This window comes from Emydura macquarii, unplaced genomic scaffold, assembly GCF_026122565.2.
Source record: "Emydura macquarii macquarii isolate MOO-44397 ecotype Brisbane River unplaced genomic scaffold, CSIRO-AGI_Emac_v2 contig_691, whole genome shotgun sequence".
NCBI lineage: Eukaryota > Metazoa > Chordata > Testudines > Chelidae > Emydura > Emydura macquarii.
Window position 1 is genome coordinate 6,542,300 of NW_027130828.1, and position 15,753 is coordinate 6,558,052.

Consider the following 15,753-nt stretch of genomic DNA (forward strand, 5'->3'; position numbering starts at 1 on the left):
AGACGTCTTCATCACCACTGTTGTTTTAGAACTATATTCCTTGATGAACTTTGGAGCTGAAACTACCATATGTACAAGGTTCCTTGACCTCAGCTAGATGGTTTTCATTTAGCACCTCAGCCCCCCAAATTTAAATACACCGTATTGTTATTATTTGTATTACAGTAGTGCTCGGGGATCCCTGTCAAAGATCAGAACCCCACTATGCAAGATACTGCACAGACATGTACCAAAGAAAGTCTCCGCCCCAGACAGCTCAGAATCTACACGACAGACAGGAGGACAAAACAGACAAACAGGCTGAGAAGATGAGGTGATATAATGAGAAGATGGGCAGAGTTAAGCAGAGGATCACAACTTGTCAATTGCCTGTGCTTCTTTGAAACCTGGTTTGGAATTTCTCCTCCCACGCGTGACAGTGATATGAGTGACAAAAGTGGAATAAGAAATTCCCTGCTAGCCATATTTCATATCTAATATCAGGTGTTACAAAGGGAACCCAAGAACTGATATGCCAGATAAAATCAGTGGTTAACCTCGTACTAGTCCTGCATGCTACCACAGGGAGTGGCTGGTCCCAGATGCCTTGGAGACAGGAGGCACAAGAAACGCCGTCATGTAGAATTATGGAATCCCCTGAAATGCAGGACTCGGTTATACTTTGGCTGCAGCACATGCAGGGAATCAGGACAGGACAAACTGTGTGTTGTCTAGCTATTAACCGAGGCTCACTTTAATAGGAGTTTGTGGACTTCAGTGGGGCTGGGAGGCAGCAGGGAGGAGCTCTGCAGCCAGATAGTGTTTATTATGCACTCAGCACCACAGGTGTGGAAGGGCATTCTGTCGACAAATAAACAATGACAGGGCCCTACCCTGAGGAGCTTACAACGAAATCAAATTTAACACAGCAAAGGATGGCGACAAGCAAAGGGCTGGGGGAGGAGGGTGGAATAGGACAAAGGGCTACAGCTGTGACAGATCCAGAAATAAGATCACTGCTACAGATACAAAAGTAATTCAGTGTAATAAAGATGACCTTTCCAGGGGCTTGGGCCCTTCTTTTGAGTGCATGGGAACAGCTTTTTTTAAGGTTGTTTTTATGTTTATTTTTTACATTAGAAAATCACGTCCTTTTTCCAGGACGATTGGAAAACCAGTAGAATTATTTCTTCGTGGACACCATGCCACTGTGGCTCCAGCAACAGCTCCCCACAAACATCATCTCTTTCTTCCAGAGAAGCATGTCTGCTAAGCATACAGTGGTCATGGCTTGCTTCCAGTCATCGCTAGCATAGACTCTGTCTTTGTGCCATCAGGGCACAAGCCACTGTGTGGGAAAGATGCTCTGGGGTGAAGGCAGAGTACTATGACTCTAGAGATCTGGGTTTGATCCCCAACTCTCTGCAGATTTCCTGTGTGATCTGGGGGCAAGTCACTTGGGCCTCTGATCATTTATACCCGCTGAGGATCTGCCTTCACATCTCTCTGTGCCTCAGCTCCTCATCTGTCAAATGGGATCCTAATACTTCTCTTCCTCAGAGGGACAAGGATAGATTCCATTCGTGTTTATTAGGTATTCGCTGACAGGTAGAAGGTAGGTAGGAAAGACCCCATTGAAAAGAGCTGTGCTTCTCAACAGCACATCTTGCCACAGAAAGCATAAAGTACCTTAGCAATCTTCCTGGATCCTATTAACCAGGGCCCCCACCGGGCTGCAACCCCCATGGGTATGTGTGTGGGAGGGGGCCTGTGTTATACGTTTGTACTGGGCGCTGCCTATAACATGCCCACCAGGGGCCCCTGTATCCCTGGAGGTATGCAGCGGTCTTCCAGGTTACATCAACTCATCTAGATATTTACCTGGTTTTACAACAGGCTACATAAAAAGCGCTAGCGAAGGCAGTACAAACAAACTAAAATTTCATACAGACAATAATTTGTTTATACTGCTCTACGTACTATATCCCTGTTTCTCAGCCTGGGCGTCGTGATTTCTTTTATAATTATGCGGTAAAAATGAGGAAGTGAGCCATTTCTCAGTAATAGTGGGGCTGAGACACTTTTGCGGTTTTTTTTAAGTCTGATTTTGTAAGCCAGTCATTTTTAAGTGAGGTGAAACGTGGGATAATCAAGACAAAGCAGCCTCCTGAGAGGGGTCCAGGAGTCCAGAAAGGCTGAGAGCCACTGGTCAAGCTGGCGCAGGCCGAACAGCTTGCTTTGTGAATGATGTTTCTGAGAAGCAGACAGCTTGCTGGCACTGTAAAAAAGCTAATGCTAATTTAGCAGTAAGATCTAGTGAGGCATCTGCCTGCCTAAACTATCATAATCCCTAACCCGCTGCAGTATTATATTTAAGAATTACCCACTCAGACAAGCGCTTCCTGCAACAGACAAACAGTGTCAGTGATGTATAAACTTCACCAGCACCCACTGAAATAGGACTGCAGCAGCATGGAAAATCAGGGTGTGAATGCACGAGCAAACAAACATACTGATTTTCCTGCACTCCCAGAGTTAACAGCTGAGATTGGAAGGACAGAAGGACTGATGTCTTGTTATTCTTAATCGCTGTTAAAATTTGCTCCGTACTTGGCATTAATATTCCTCACTGGAAAGATCCCGATGACCAAGGGGTTTTGGGAGGCCACAGATGCCAGGAAACTGATGACCCCTATTTAACACGTTGCTAGAATGGGACCCTCCTGTGGCTGCATTTCCGTGAAGGCAGGTGACTCCTCATCTCCTTCACTTGTTCTTCAGGCCCCCACGGAGGGAGCCAACATCAGAAGAAGCGAAAATGCCAGACCCTAGAAGTGCCTTTGGAAACAAAAGCATTGCACAAGTGCTAGATGGGTGGGAGCTGGGGATGGTAATGATGAGCCTTCTGTGCTTCTCCAAGGCCTGCCATCGAGTGATCTCCAGCAGGGGTTAAAGTAGATTGAGGCAGGATGGGGGAAGGCTCTTCGTGCTAGCCAAGGAGATGGTGAGTTGTGGGGAACCGTTGCTTCTCTAAGCCAGGCAGAGGTCCCTTCTGCTTTTAGAAGAGGAGGGACAGCGATGCCCTACTCCTCACCGTGTTAGCCCTTGATAGCTACACTGCAGCTGAACACCCGTGGCTGGCCCGTGCCAGTTGACTCAGGATCAGTCTCAGGGGCTGTTTAATGGGTCAGATGCTACGGTTTTTAATTGCCGTGCAGCGATACCCTTAGAAACAAGAATGAATGAAGTCTCTCAAGCTCTCCGTTTGGCGGGTCAGCATCACTGTCTGCTTTATACAGGTGGTGAAACTGAGGCCCGGAGAGGGGAAATGACTTGCCCCAGGTCACAGAAGCGGTTCATAGCAAAGTGCAGGGATAGAATGTATGCCTGGCGCCCGCTCCGGTACTTTAACCACCACCACCATCCACCAAAGATGCATGGTGGTTTGGCCATTCTATTTAATTGGTATGAGCTGGCTTAAACCTTGAGGTAAAACTTCATTGAAACTGATGTGCCAACCTGCCCTTAATTTAAGATTGCTGGAAGAGGCCGTTAAGAGGCCCCACCTAAAACAAAGGTGTAAATACAGTCTGCGCAGAAACTAAGACCAGGTGGGGTGAAGCGTTTTGCTCCAACCAGGTGGGTGGTGGTGTGTCTGTGGGTTAGTGAGAAAGCCAAGCTGGGGTGCAGACAAGCAAAAGGAAGAGGCAGAGATCACAGAAAGAAAGCCAGGCAACAGCCCATGAGCATGGTGGGACCCTGGGAGAAGCCTAGAGAAGGGAGCTGGGTTGGGAGTGCTGGCTGGAAGAAGTCTGGGCCTGTAAGCTAAGAAACTGCTCCTTCTACTCCATGGTCCTCCTGCTGTTACCAAAGAAGGACTTTGTACCTTCCTTGAAAGGAATAAATCTGCCTCCAAGAAAATACCAAACTCCATCATCAATTTATACTCCCAACTGGAACGTTCCCAGCTTTGACCAGCTGCTCAGGGAGGGTCTATATTATCTAGGATCTATACCACGCCCATCGCCATGACACTTGTTCCGACGAGGAAAGCCCTGACCCAAACCATCGGCTGAAACTCAAATTGATTTTGTTTTGTTTTTTTAAGGTTTAGAAAATTGGGTTAACTCGTTCTGTAAATTATTTGGCGTTTTCCTGATCTCCTGCAGTTCTTTTGTGTACAGTCCGGATTCGAAGCTTCTGGGGACAAGTACCTTGGCAGCGGACTCTGATTACCACAAGAAAGGCTGTTCCTCCAGCATTCCTGACCCAACTGGGAGAGGCACATTTTGTGGGGAACCTGTTTTCATGACATTTCCAGCCTAAGGGGGTTGGGTGCACAGAGGAAGACGCCATCCCTTTTGGGACTTGCCCTTCAGTCAGTGTAACATGACTCCCTCCACAAAGGACTCTCTGGGGTCTCTCAAGGAACGTGCACCCGTACTTCATGGCAGAGGTGCTCCTCAAAGGTTAGACATTGCAGCTGAGGCTGGGCAGAGGTAGGATGTTTCCAAGAACATGTCTGTCTAATACTGTCTGACCTACCTAATTAAAGAATCCAGAAATCCAGCAGTGCTAGTTTATCTTAAAGACTCCCCAGCCCATAATCAACCAGTCAACAAGACATTAGCGCTGATTCTAGTTCCTAAGTAGCTCAGAACTCTCTCTAGCTGGGCATTTATACCAGGCTCTGTCCAGTATAATCTGAGTGCTGGCGTAAGCAAGTTCAGGCAATAAGCAGCATCCCTTCTGCGGTGGACCATGCTGCAATTTACAGAGCTGAGATCTGTTTGGTCTTAGCCTGAGAACTCCCACTGACCATCTTCTTACTCAGCTCTCCAGAGATCAGTGTGAACCCTGCCTCGCCACCTAAAAGCAAACGCTAAACGCTGCCAGACCTCTGCCAGCACCGGGCTTCCCTCCCCATTTCCAAGCCTTCCCGGAGGGCTCCGGATAATATGTCAGTGCAGATGGAATGTAGCTTGCTGTGATGGTTCTTCATATTGTGTAGCAGATCCTCACAGCAAAATTGGTGTCACGTCTGAAATATCCATGGATCACTGAGCAATGAACTGTCTGACAGGAATCTGATTTGCTTTCCAAGATGCCATTGCAGCCAGAATATTGCAAGCAAGGGGCACGTGCAGTGGGATAGAGCATCTAGCTCAGGAGAGCCACTGTGACATACAACAGCAGCATAAGTGGAGCTGTCAATATTAGGCAAATCAGTTCTGGTGGCACAGCTGGCCTCAACCTTTGGTGCTTTTTTACATTTCCTCATGACTTCTAGGTTCAGAGTCAGAGCAGAAATATAGACACACACGTTTGTTTTTATTTTTCACGAAGGTCAGGATTCAGATCTAGTGCTTTAACCCATTGTGCCAGCTATCTTCTTTCCCTCACACAGCCTGTTTATGCAAATGCATGTACCAAGAAGAGAGGTGCTTTAGAAAAAAACAGATAGATAGGAGGATTGTCTTGTGGTTAAGGAATAAGCCTTTCAATCAAGCGATCTAGCTTCTATTCTTGACTTTGTTACATTTCAGTTTAAGGAGAATCTCCATTAGCTTATAGTAGCATTGGGACTATGCCACACAGTGGAGCAGTTCTGATTCTGTCTAACCGTGGGTAGGGCACGCGCACACACACACAAATAAATATTACATTATCCTTGTGGAAGTGGAGTTTTTACAGAGGCAATGAGAAACAAAATTCTCTCTCTCTTGCTCTTGTGGTTTCAACTAAGCTCAATTGAATCAATCATGTAAAAACTCAGTTCTTCATGGCATTTCTAATTCATCTGCAGACTCTTAACGATATTTGCTCATACACAACAACCCCCCATGCCTGTATTTTATTTTCCCTACTGCAGTTGCTTGAATCTGTCACGTGAAATAATGGAGACAGACTCTTTCTGTAATCAAAGACAGTATCATTTTGAGCTGGCTGTAACTCTGCCCGTAGACTTTCATTGCATACAAAAGGCATCTCACGTGTTGGCGCTGATGAATGGTGGCCTAACATTTTTTATGTTCCACTTTGTGCACGAAGAGTAACCAGGATGGCAATAATTGGAAGCGTTGCAAGGAAGTGACATTATTTGAAGTGCAGCAAAGATTCTTCTGGCCTTTAAGTGAGATATATTTCAGTGTAACACAAACAGAATAGGCAATCCATGGCATTCTTATTAAAATGAGAGCAAGTGCTTGAAGGAGCAATTTAATTGCTCTGCTTTAGGGAAGGTATATTTGCCTGCCCTTCCATTTCTGGCCAGATGTGGTTCCTTAATAACATCTCCACCACCAGTAAGAATCCCTTAGTTAGATGGCATCTTTCATTCCCCCTTGCAAAAAAAGAAGAAGAGGAAAAAAAAAAGAAGCCACCCACACCCCACAGTTTGGAGTCCATGGACCCCATGGTCATAACTGGTCCCCAAAACTGCATGTACAAATCCTGCAGTTGTACACACAGCTGGGCACTTAGAGCTGCAAATGTCTCTTTGCATGGACAAATGAAGACTTTTACAAGCAGTTCAGGTGGCCAGTTTTGGAAGTCTGCTTTCCAGTGCATTGACATATGGATGTGGATGATTTACTCACCACTGAAGGGTAGCCACCCCTGGAAAAGGAGGCGTGAGCTGAAATATTTTTACCAGCATGTTACAGCGTAGGATAGAACCAGAGCCGTATTTTTCCTGTCATGACAAGGGTAATTAAACCTTTTGCTTGTTGCTGCATGGCTATTAGTTCGGACAAGTTTGCCTTGACCGTGTTTGTGCCCTGTTTGCTCTTTCCATGAATATACTAGCAAATAAGCATGCTGGCAGGAACGTGGACAGAAACAGCAAATTATGGGATCAGTTGTACAATGCTTGGGGAGTACATACGCATGACAGTAACCCCATGGAAAGGAATGGGTGAGTAAACGCTCATCGGTGGGAGACATATCTGAACAACTGAGCCCTCCTTGTTCACCACAGAATATGTGCAGAAGGCAAAATTTGAAATGGCGCATTCTCATCTGAAGCCTGATTCTAAGAGTTACCCCTGATCCAATCAGGGAACAGAAATACTCCCTCCCCTTCCCCCCTGACCTATGCATTCAATCAAGGCCCCTCAGATTTGGAAGATGGAATATCCGCAACGTGCCATTCACAAATGAGCTACAGACCAAGAACTGCTGGAGGAAATGATTCAGCGGATAATTTCTAATCACTCCTAAAGCCTAGGAGGAAGTCACCGTTGGCTCCCTGGCGATTTGTGAAGGGGGAGAAGGGGCACTGGATATGAGGGAGTCATCCATTACGGCCAACGGCCCTGCACACTGCCGGGCTGTGCGTTGAAAGGGTCCATTTGCAGCCGCATGCCGGAGCAGCAGTCAGGCTGAGTGGGGAGGAAGAGAGCATGGTGAGGGGAAATAGGACCATGCAAATGTACAAAGTTCCTCCTAGCCTAACAGGGATGGGCATGTGCCATGGAAACCACTGATGGACTGGGGAATGAGCTGGGGGAAGGTTGCTGACCTCACATCCTGCAAAGCTTCCCTGCAGCGAATAGCCTGTCCCTGATGCCTTCTGTCCATCAGCCCCAAGTGTCCCTTGTGCTTCTTGGTTTCATTTGACTTTAATCAATCATTTTTGGTAATGTACTGCCGTGGGGAGGAATGAAGAGCCCAGATGGACTGAGAGCAGGGAGGTGCCTTTCTCTGAGAAACTCTTGCTGGATCCAAGCTGTGATCTTATGGGAGATTGAAAACCGGCTTAGCCACTGGACTTCGATGGCTGCCTGTTACTGGTGGATCGGCTCACAACTTTTGCTGTGATACAAGGGAGTTAAAGTGCAGGACATCTTCAGTAACTGACACAAATCCAGTGGACTAAAGGCCTGAGAGTGCAGCTGGACAGAGAGTTCTCCCTGAATCGCTGGCTTGCATTTGTCATGAGGGTTGGTTTTCGCAAGGCCCTCCCGGTTTGTGTTTGCAAAGCTCCCAGCTCCAGTAAGCATGATGCGGAGTCGTCTGTCACAGCCAGAAACGGAAAAGTGATAGCAACTGTAAACCATCCCTGCTAGCTCTGGAGATGGGCGATGTTCTGAGATTCCATGCTTCCTGCCTGGCTGCGGGACGAGGGGAAGGAAGGAGAAGAAGCTGCGAATATGAAGATCTGCCATATCTCACAAAGGCTTTGCACTCCCTTTCCTGCCCCATGGGGGTTACATGTAGTGATGTATATCTGATGATATATGACTACAGGAAATGCACACGGGGTGCACCCCACCTCCCCAGTCCATGCAGTGTCCCCCGCTTTGCGAGATGTCGCCATTGCCAACTTCTTGTGGTAGCAAGAGTTACCTTTGCATTATTCATTATTTGCATTGTGAGATAACCTTAAAGCCCCAGACAAGATCAGGGCCCCATCGTGCTAGGTATTGTGTGAACATATACCATTGTAGAAGTACCAACCTGTCCCAAAAGGAGAAACAAAGGCATGGGGGAGGAGAGGAAGTGTGTGGCCCACGGTCACACAACAGGTCAGTAGCAGTCCCAGGAATAGAATCCAGCTCTTGGGAATCTTGGTGCAGCAGTCTAGCTACTGCACATTCTCGGAAAAGCCAACTCCCCTTCCAGTCTTTCAGTGCACAAGCCACCGGGGCTGGCTGAGGAGTGTATTTCTTCTCTTCTTTGTTCCCATCCAGGGGACTGAAGATGAAGACTTTGCTCAACCTGTGCATCTCGCTCTTGCGATGTCTCCGAAGCAGCCGTCTCGCTATTGTTCTCACACTGCATAATAAACCTAGGTAAGCGGAGAGTTACTCATCTGAGTATTATATGGGTCTTAACATTATATGGGGAAGGATTTGTCAAATTCATAAACTGTGTTCACTCATTGAGCCGACAAAGGCAGCCAGAGCATCCCTGGCTCATTTGCTTTACCTGTAAAGATTTTATTATAAATCTCTTCCCTTATGAATGGGGGAGATGTTCTGCGAGGCTCGTTAACCGAATGTAGATTTAAAGTGTGTCCAAATCGGACGCAGGCGGGAGACATTATTTAAAAGCTCCTGATCGCTAAATGATGCCTTCCTGGGGGACATCACCAGGCTGCTGGCTGAGCTCATTTTGACAGCACGCCTTTGGGGGTGGTTGGTTACATTATTATCCCCCAAAAATGGTCACTTGCTTCCTGATCAGGGTAAAAACACGAGTGTTCATAAAGGTCACAATGCTAAATAGCAGTCATACAGACCTGAGCAGCATGGCCAAGTGGTTAGCGCACTAGACTGGGACTCAAGAGACCTGGATTCTAGTCTTGGCTCAGCCATCTGGGTGACCTTGGGCAAGTCACTACCATGCCTCAGTTTGCCTATCTGTAAAATGGGGAGATTGATATTGACCTCCTTTGTAAAATACTTTGAGATCTACTGATGAAGAGAACTGTATAAGAGCCAAGTGTTGTTATTATTATATTCATCAATCCTCATTAGACACAAACCTTCAGAAGCAAATACTTCACAGAGGCTTATGAAGTGGTGGTGATGACATGTAGTGGTCCCTAAGGATTTGCCTCTTGACTCTTTCACCCTCTAGACATCAAGTATACATCCATCAGTGCGAGCATCTGCTCCTGTGCACCAGCACCCAGGGGCACATTCCTGCAGAGGAGCTTCAGAAAAGCAGCCGTGGGACTCCAGAGAAGAGCCAGGCGGCAACCAAAGGAGAGGATTGAAGGATACTTCAAAAAGTGCCCTTAGTTAGGACTTCGCTCCACACCCGCCCACTTCCCCATGTGCTGAATCAATGGGTCTCTTCGAGTTACAGCGCCCCAGCTAAAATTTTAACCACAATTTACCTCTGCTCAGCTCCCTGCTCTAAGCTTTGTTGTGGTTCTCCTTCACTCACAGCCTGCCATCCTTGTGGGATCCATCTTTCCCCTGCCAGCTCCTAGGGATGAATTAACCACTGGGAGCAGGGGCTAGTCCAGAAACAAACCGGTTTGCTGACAAGGAGAAAAGGGCTCTTCGGGGACTCACTCCCCCAGAACTGGTCTTGCTTCACAGTTGTCGGAAAATCCTTCTCTTCCTTCACCCAGTGCCTTGCCCAGCAGGGGCTAATCGAGGAGCCTGGAAATTAGTCACGGGCCATGGGAATTCCTCGCCTGACAGCTAGGACTGGACTACAGTGAGGGTAGGGTGACCACCTGGCTGTTTTTTTAATGCATTTGCCAGTTGTTGAAAAAATAAATTTAATCTGCCGGGGGCCAGGGAGAGGGGTTCATGTGGATCTAAAAGTTTTGCATTATCATCGCAATACACTGTGAGATCTCATATTAAAAGTTGCTCTGTCCAGCTAAAGATGATGCAGTGTTCCCACTTCCACTGTTTAAGAAAGAAAATGATGTTATCAATCTTATCTCTGTGTGTTCTCTCTCTAGTTACTACAAGTGGTTGTTGATGTGGAGGGGATTGTGCAATTGCCTTGTGGTTGGGGTTACAGCAGGCTTGCCTTCTGCGTGTGTGGGGGGTGCTGGGTTTTTTGCATTTCAAAGGAGGTAACCCTAGGTGGGTGCAGCTGGCCTTGCTGACTGTCTTCTCCCAGGCCTGGAAGATTCTGGAAGGAGCCGAGCATGGGGCACAGAGCAACGAGCTGACTGTCATGACAGCCATATCAGAGCCCACGGGCCTGGGGACCAGCAGACAGAGAGGTGTCAGTATGTTGCTTGGAAGGGCAGTGGGAAAGAGGTAGAAGATAGTCCACGTGGATGACAGCTCGAGAGGGGCCCTAGCTGCCATGCTCAGATCCAAACACCCTAAAATCTGGGGGCAGGGTGGTTTGGACCAAGATCTGGGGACGGGGGGAGGCTGCTCTTATAATTAAGGCACTGCATGGGGAATCAGAAGACTTAGATTCAATTCCCAATCCTGCTACAGATTCCCTGAATGACTTTGGGCCAGTGACTTGGTCTCTCTGTGCCTCAGTTTCTATCCAGCTCCTGGAACAGTTGCAAAGATGAATTGATTAATGTCCGCGTGGCGATCAGACATTGTGGGCAGCGTATAAGCAGCTAGGCCGAGCTGTCTGCTGCCGTAATAGGGTCATCACCATCACCCGCAATCTTTAAATCAAGAGCGGATGCCTTTCTAAAAGAGACGCGCTATCGCAAACAGACGTTAGGGGCTTGATCCCAAAATCACTGGGCGAGGGTCTCTGGCCTGTGTTATGCAGGAGGTCAGACTAGTTGATCATAATGGTCTCTTCTGGCCTTAAAATTAAGAGTCTATGAAGTAATTGGTTTATATCAGAGTCCCGGAGTTGCTGCAGCACAGCTCGAGATAACCTACATTTGACAGATACACAGATGGCCCCTGTTAATAAACTCTGAGATCAACCACCTTTGAAAGCAGCCACTTGTAGCGCATGAGCGTCAATGCTCCTCATTCTCTCTCCTGGTTGACAAGTCTGCCTGCCCTGACCCCCTCCTTATTTCCAGCAGCCAAAGTCAAAATGATCACCCTGCGTTATAACGAGCTCATTATCTAAGCTTCCTGCTAAATCAGATCTGCCGGAGGTCAGTGATTCAGGCTTGGCTGGTCTCCTGGGGAAAAAAGATGGCTTGATACCTCGCTGCTTTGGAGCTATATCTATTGTTGACTTTTAACCCCTAACCCGATCTTACATAAATTGCATATCCTGTGCTGAGGCATATTACAAACGCTTTAAGATAGTAAAGCGGAAGCTATTAGAACTGTAATGCAAGTAGGGAAACATAAGAACGTGTTTAACAACTAAGATAGGCCTGGCAATCAACTGAGGCCTACAGGGCGTGTTAGGAGTTTTGATAGTTTAGACGAAGTAGCAAAGGGGTTCGCATGACTGCTGAACCTAAGATTTAGCAATATTTAGCCATAAGTGCTTGGTGAAAAAACAAGTCACTGCAAAAGAACAGTTTATGGCTGAAATAACTGATTTTTCTAGGGGATTTTTTAGTACCTATGTAAAACATAAGGTTAGACTCATTCACATACTGGAAACACTGGGAAATGTATTCATGCAATATTGATTCAACTAGCTATGCCAGCCATCGGAACCCTGATTATGGTACCTGGACAGCCACCTATGGATAAAGGGCCAAAACCCAAGAAAATATGGTCACGGATATGTAAATGTATGAAAAAGGCTATAAACCCTATATAAATCCTGCATCTTGACCAGGCATTAGATTAGATGACTCTTGTGGTCCCTTCTAGCCCTATGGTTCTATGAAAACTGTTGCATGAATGTTCACAAGTGGGAACTGGGAGTGACTGAGCAGGCAGCAGCCCAAAATGTCATCTCTTCTTGTGGCGTGCTCCACCGTTTCTTCCATCTTTGTTTCTAATGGTCTCCATATGGTTGTAAGTATGTCCGCATTGGGGGACTGCTTTATTTTGTGCCAGCCTACGGCTGTAAGTCTGTCCGATCCAGGGGGTCCTTTTGCTGTACTGACTTTTCTATAATTTCAATTATACTTGCTTTCAAAGTCTCTGTGTGTGGTTCACCAATCTCCAGCTCAATGCTATTTTTTACGTAGCCGTCTGACTAAAAGAACCTGTTATTAGTGACTGGTGCAATTTGCACTCTAAGCTGATTGCTATTAAAACCTTTGGAGGAAAGGCAGAAGAGACAAACAAGAGTATCTGAGAGAGGAGATTGGATACTAAAGGAGTGTATTCTTGCTACTGTGCTCTGAAGGATTCCCATCATTAGATATTCCTCCACATTGCTGAAAAGAGGTTTTCTCCCTTAGAGAATCTTAAATGATTATTACAGAAGAGCCATACCAGGCCACTTTGATGCATAGTTGAAAGAAAATATTTCCTTTTTCTTGGGCTTCCTAGAGACTCAGATGACGTTATCAGGGCCAGAAGGCTGTATTGTCCTTGTATGGCTAGTCAACAAGTGCTGGTATATGGAAGGGAAAGAGTTTAGCCAACCAAAACCACCTTTATGAATGTTGTGTTTTCCAAACAGCGAGAGCAAGCCTGTTCTCTCAGCCTCAGTGACTTATTTTAGATTCAGGGAAAAACAAAAAACCAAGAAAGAACAAAAGTAAAATCTCTGCAATAGGGAGAGAGTGCAGTGTCTCTCTCTCCCCCTGGAATATGCTACAGCTGCTATGTGATGGGAAGATAATGCATAATGAATAAAAAATTGTGAACAACAAATGACGAATAGCAAATACTTTCATCTGTGCAGGAATTCCCTTGTTTGAATTTGAACACAGGTCTGTGGATATATAATAGCCATTCCCCAAACATCTCTGTGAACAAAAACCTCACTCAGTTATGTTAGACAGGATAAAAAATGCATAAGGGATATGAACCTTCATGCTTCTGGATATAACTAACCTCTAACTGATGGGGGTCAGGAAGAAACTTCCCCTATGGGCAGGTTATATTACATAATTCTCCACAATGGAGCTCCATGCACCTTCCTGCAGCATCTCCTCAGAAACATAGGAGGCTGCAAGGCCATCAAACCTGTCCACTCTGTACACTGGTTTCTCACCGAATGTTGAATCAAGTTCAAGGTCTCTGTCCTTCTTCACGGTGCCTAAGGCATGGACCCAGCCGACCCAAAGGTCATCTAAAGCTCCAGGATGAAGATCGTGGTTGCCAACTCTGCTCTTCTGGTAGAATGGAGCTTTCTACCTTAAGGGTAGGGTGGTCTGTGCAGGAGACAGAGTGTTCTCAGGGGCCGGTCCGAGACTGTGGAATGAACTTGCACAGGGACTAAGGACCATTGCAAAACTCCCTGCCTTCTGCTCCAAGTGCCAGGGGGACTTCTTCAACCTGCCTTCATGAATATAAACACACATTGAAAACACAAACAGACAAAGCCAAACATTGCACACACAATTCTCCCCCTGGGGAGCAGATGAGAGGATTAGCAAACCACCCGTGACAGATGTTAGTTATGTTGCTTAGTGCATGAATGGCAGGTGCTCTGAGGAGCACAGAATAAGAACCTAAATGGAATAGAACCAACAGAATTCGCCTGACCCCAGTAGTGGTGGAGACAGGAGACTGGGCTAGCTGGGCCGCTGGTCTGAGGTTGCCTACATTTGCAATAATGCCTAATAATGAGGAGTGAAAAGGGGCTGAAGAGCAGGGCTGTCCTGAGCAGCCATTGAACTGCGAAGCTGTCCTTGCGACATCTGACTGTCTTCTCTTGCGGGGAGTCCTGCCTCCCACCCAGCCTAATCGCCCCCAGTTCCAGAGCTGGGCACTTCCTCAGACATGCTGATTGCAGAAGAACACCGAAGACATTACGTAGCCTGTTGCTGCAGTCGAACAAGGCCAGATCAAACGTGCGACGCCAGAGGGAGGACAGAAACAGGAGGGATATAGGGGTTATTTTCTGGCCTCCAGCCTGATCCTCCTTCCTCCCAAGCCTGCACAGAACCCCAATGAAATTCAGATGCAGGGGCCCGGCCTGAGAAGAACGTCTCTCTCTCTCTCTAAAAGTTAGAGAAACCTTTAAAACCAAAACAACTGTTTAAAACACAAAACAAAAAACTGTTGTGAGCTGAGAGGTGACTGGCTGCAGCAGAGAGGCACCAACTGGCTAATGGATCCTGGTGTGAGAATGAAAATGAATAAATAATGCAGATCTTTCCATCTGCCTTGCCAGAAATAGCTGGTATCTCATTCTTTTCCAGAATTTGTCTCAGTGGAACTCCCCCAAAATAAAATGACACCAGCTATTAAGACTCTTCACAACCCCCAGGAGGTCTTCATCTTGCCTTTCTTTCTGCTGCTTGCTACCCCTCCCCGTCCCTTCTGTCATTTGCTCTCTTAGTCTCACCATTCCCCCAAGGTCTTTTCCTTGCTTGCTTTCTGTTGCAAAGCTCATCCCTCTACTGTTACCATCCTGCTCCACCATTGCTGCTCAGCTGTAACCTCCATCCCTGCTATCTTCACCAGTAATTTTACCTGTTTGTTACACACTGACTGTCGTGGAGGATGCCTTTGTGACTATTTTCACTAATGTTCAGCGGGGCCTCTGAAGATTTGCAAAATAGCGAATAGGATGAGCCCGGGAAATCATAGCAAAGCAAACTCTGAGCTTTCATCCACAGATACAGTCACAAACGTTAGTTTCTATTCCCCAGCTCTACTTAGCAACTTGATCTAGTGTTAAATGCATGCAAATGCTGCTGCTCACAAAAACATGTTTTCATTCCCCTAGTCTGAGAATTTTTAAGACCAAGTATGGGTGTTTTTTTCTGTATTATTGTGATGTCCTAGAGGGATGGGCAGAAGCACTAATAAGTACTGCACATTTTGCGTAAGTCGGAGCCCAGAAGCCTGCTAAGGGTTTATAGTCCTGCTCTTAAGAAATAAAGACGTCTGCCATGAGTCTAATAAAAAGTGCCAGAACATATCCAGACCATGTATAGTACCATAGACAGCTAAGTGCTATAAGACAGAGCATTATTCTTATGGCTAGTTTTAGGGAGGCCTACTGTCATTGCATGCCCCGAGGAAGTTTTAAGAAGGGATTGCCTAGGCTGTGATTTCTTACATGCCTTTGTGTTTCACGTGCTGCATTTCCAGTGCTATTCTGCCAAGCCTAAGAATATACTATCTCATCAAAAGGATCAGAGCCTTTATATTGCAAGATGTATTATATATCTACATATATATTATATGCACACACCTAAAGAAAGAAAGGTTTCCCCAATGGGGGCTGAAATCAGATTTAAAACAAGCTACATCCCTTATTTAAATTTTGATC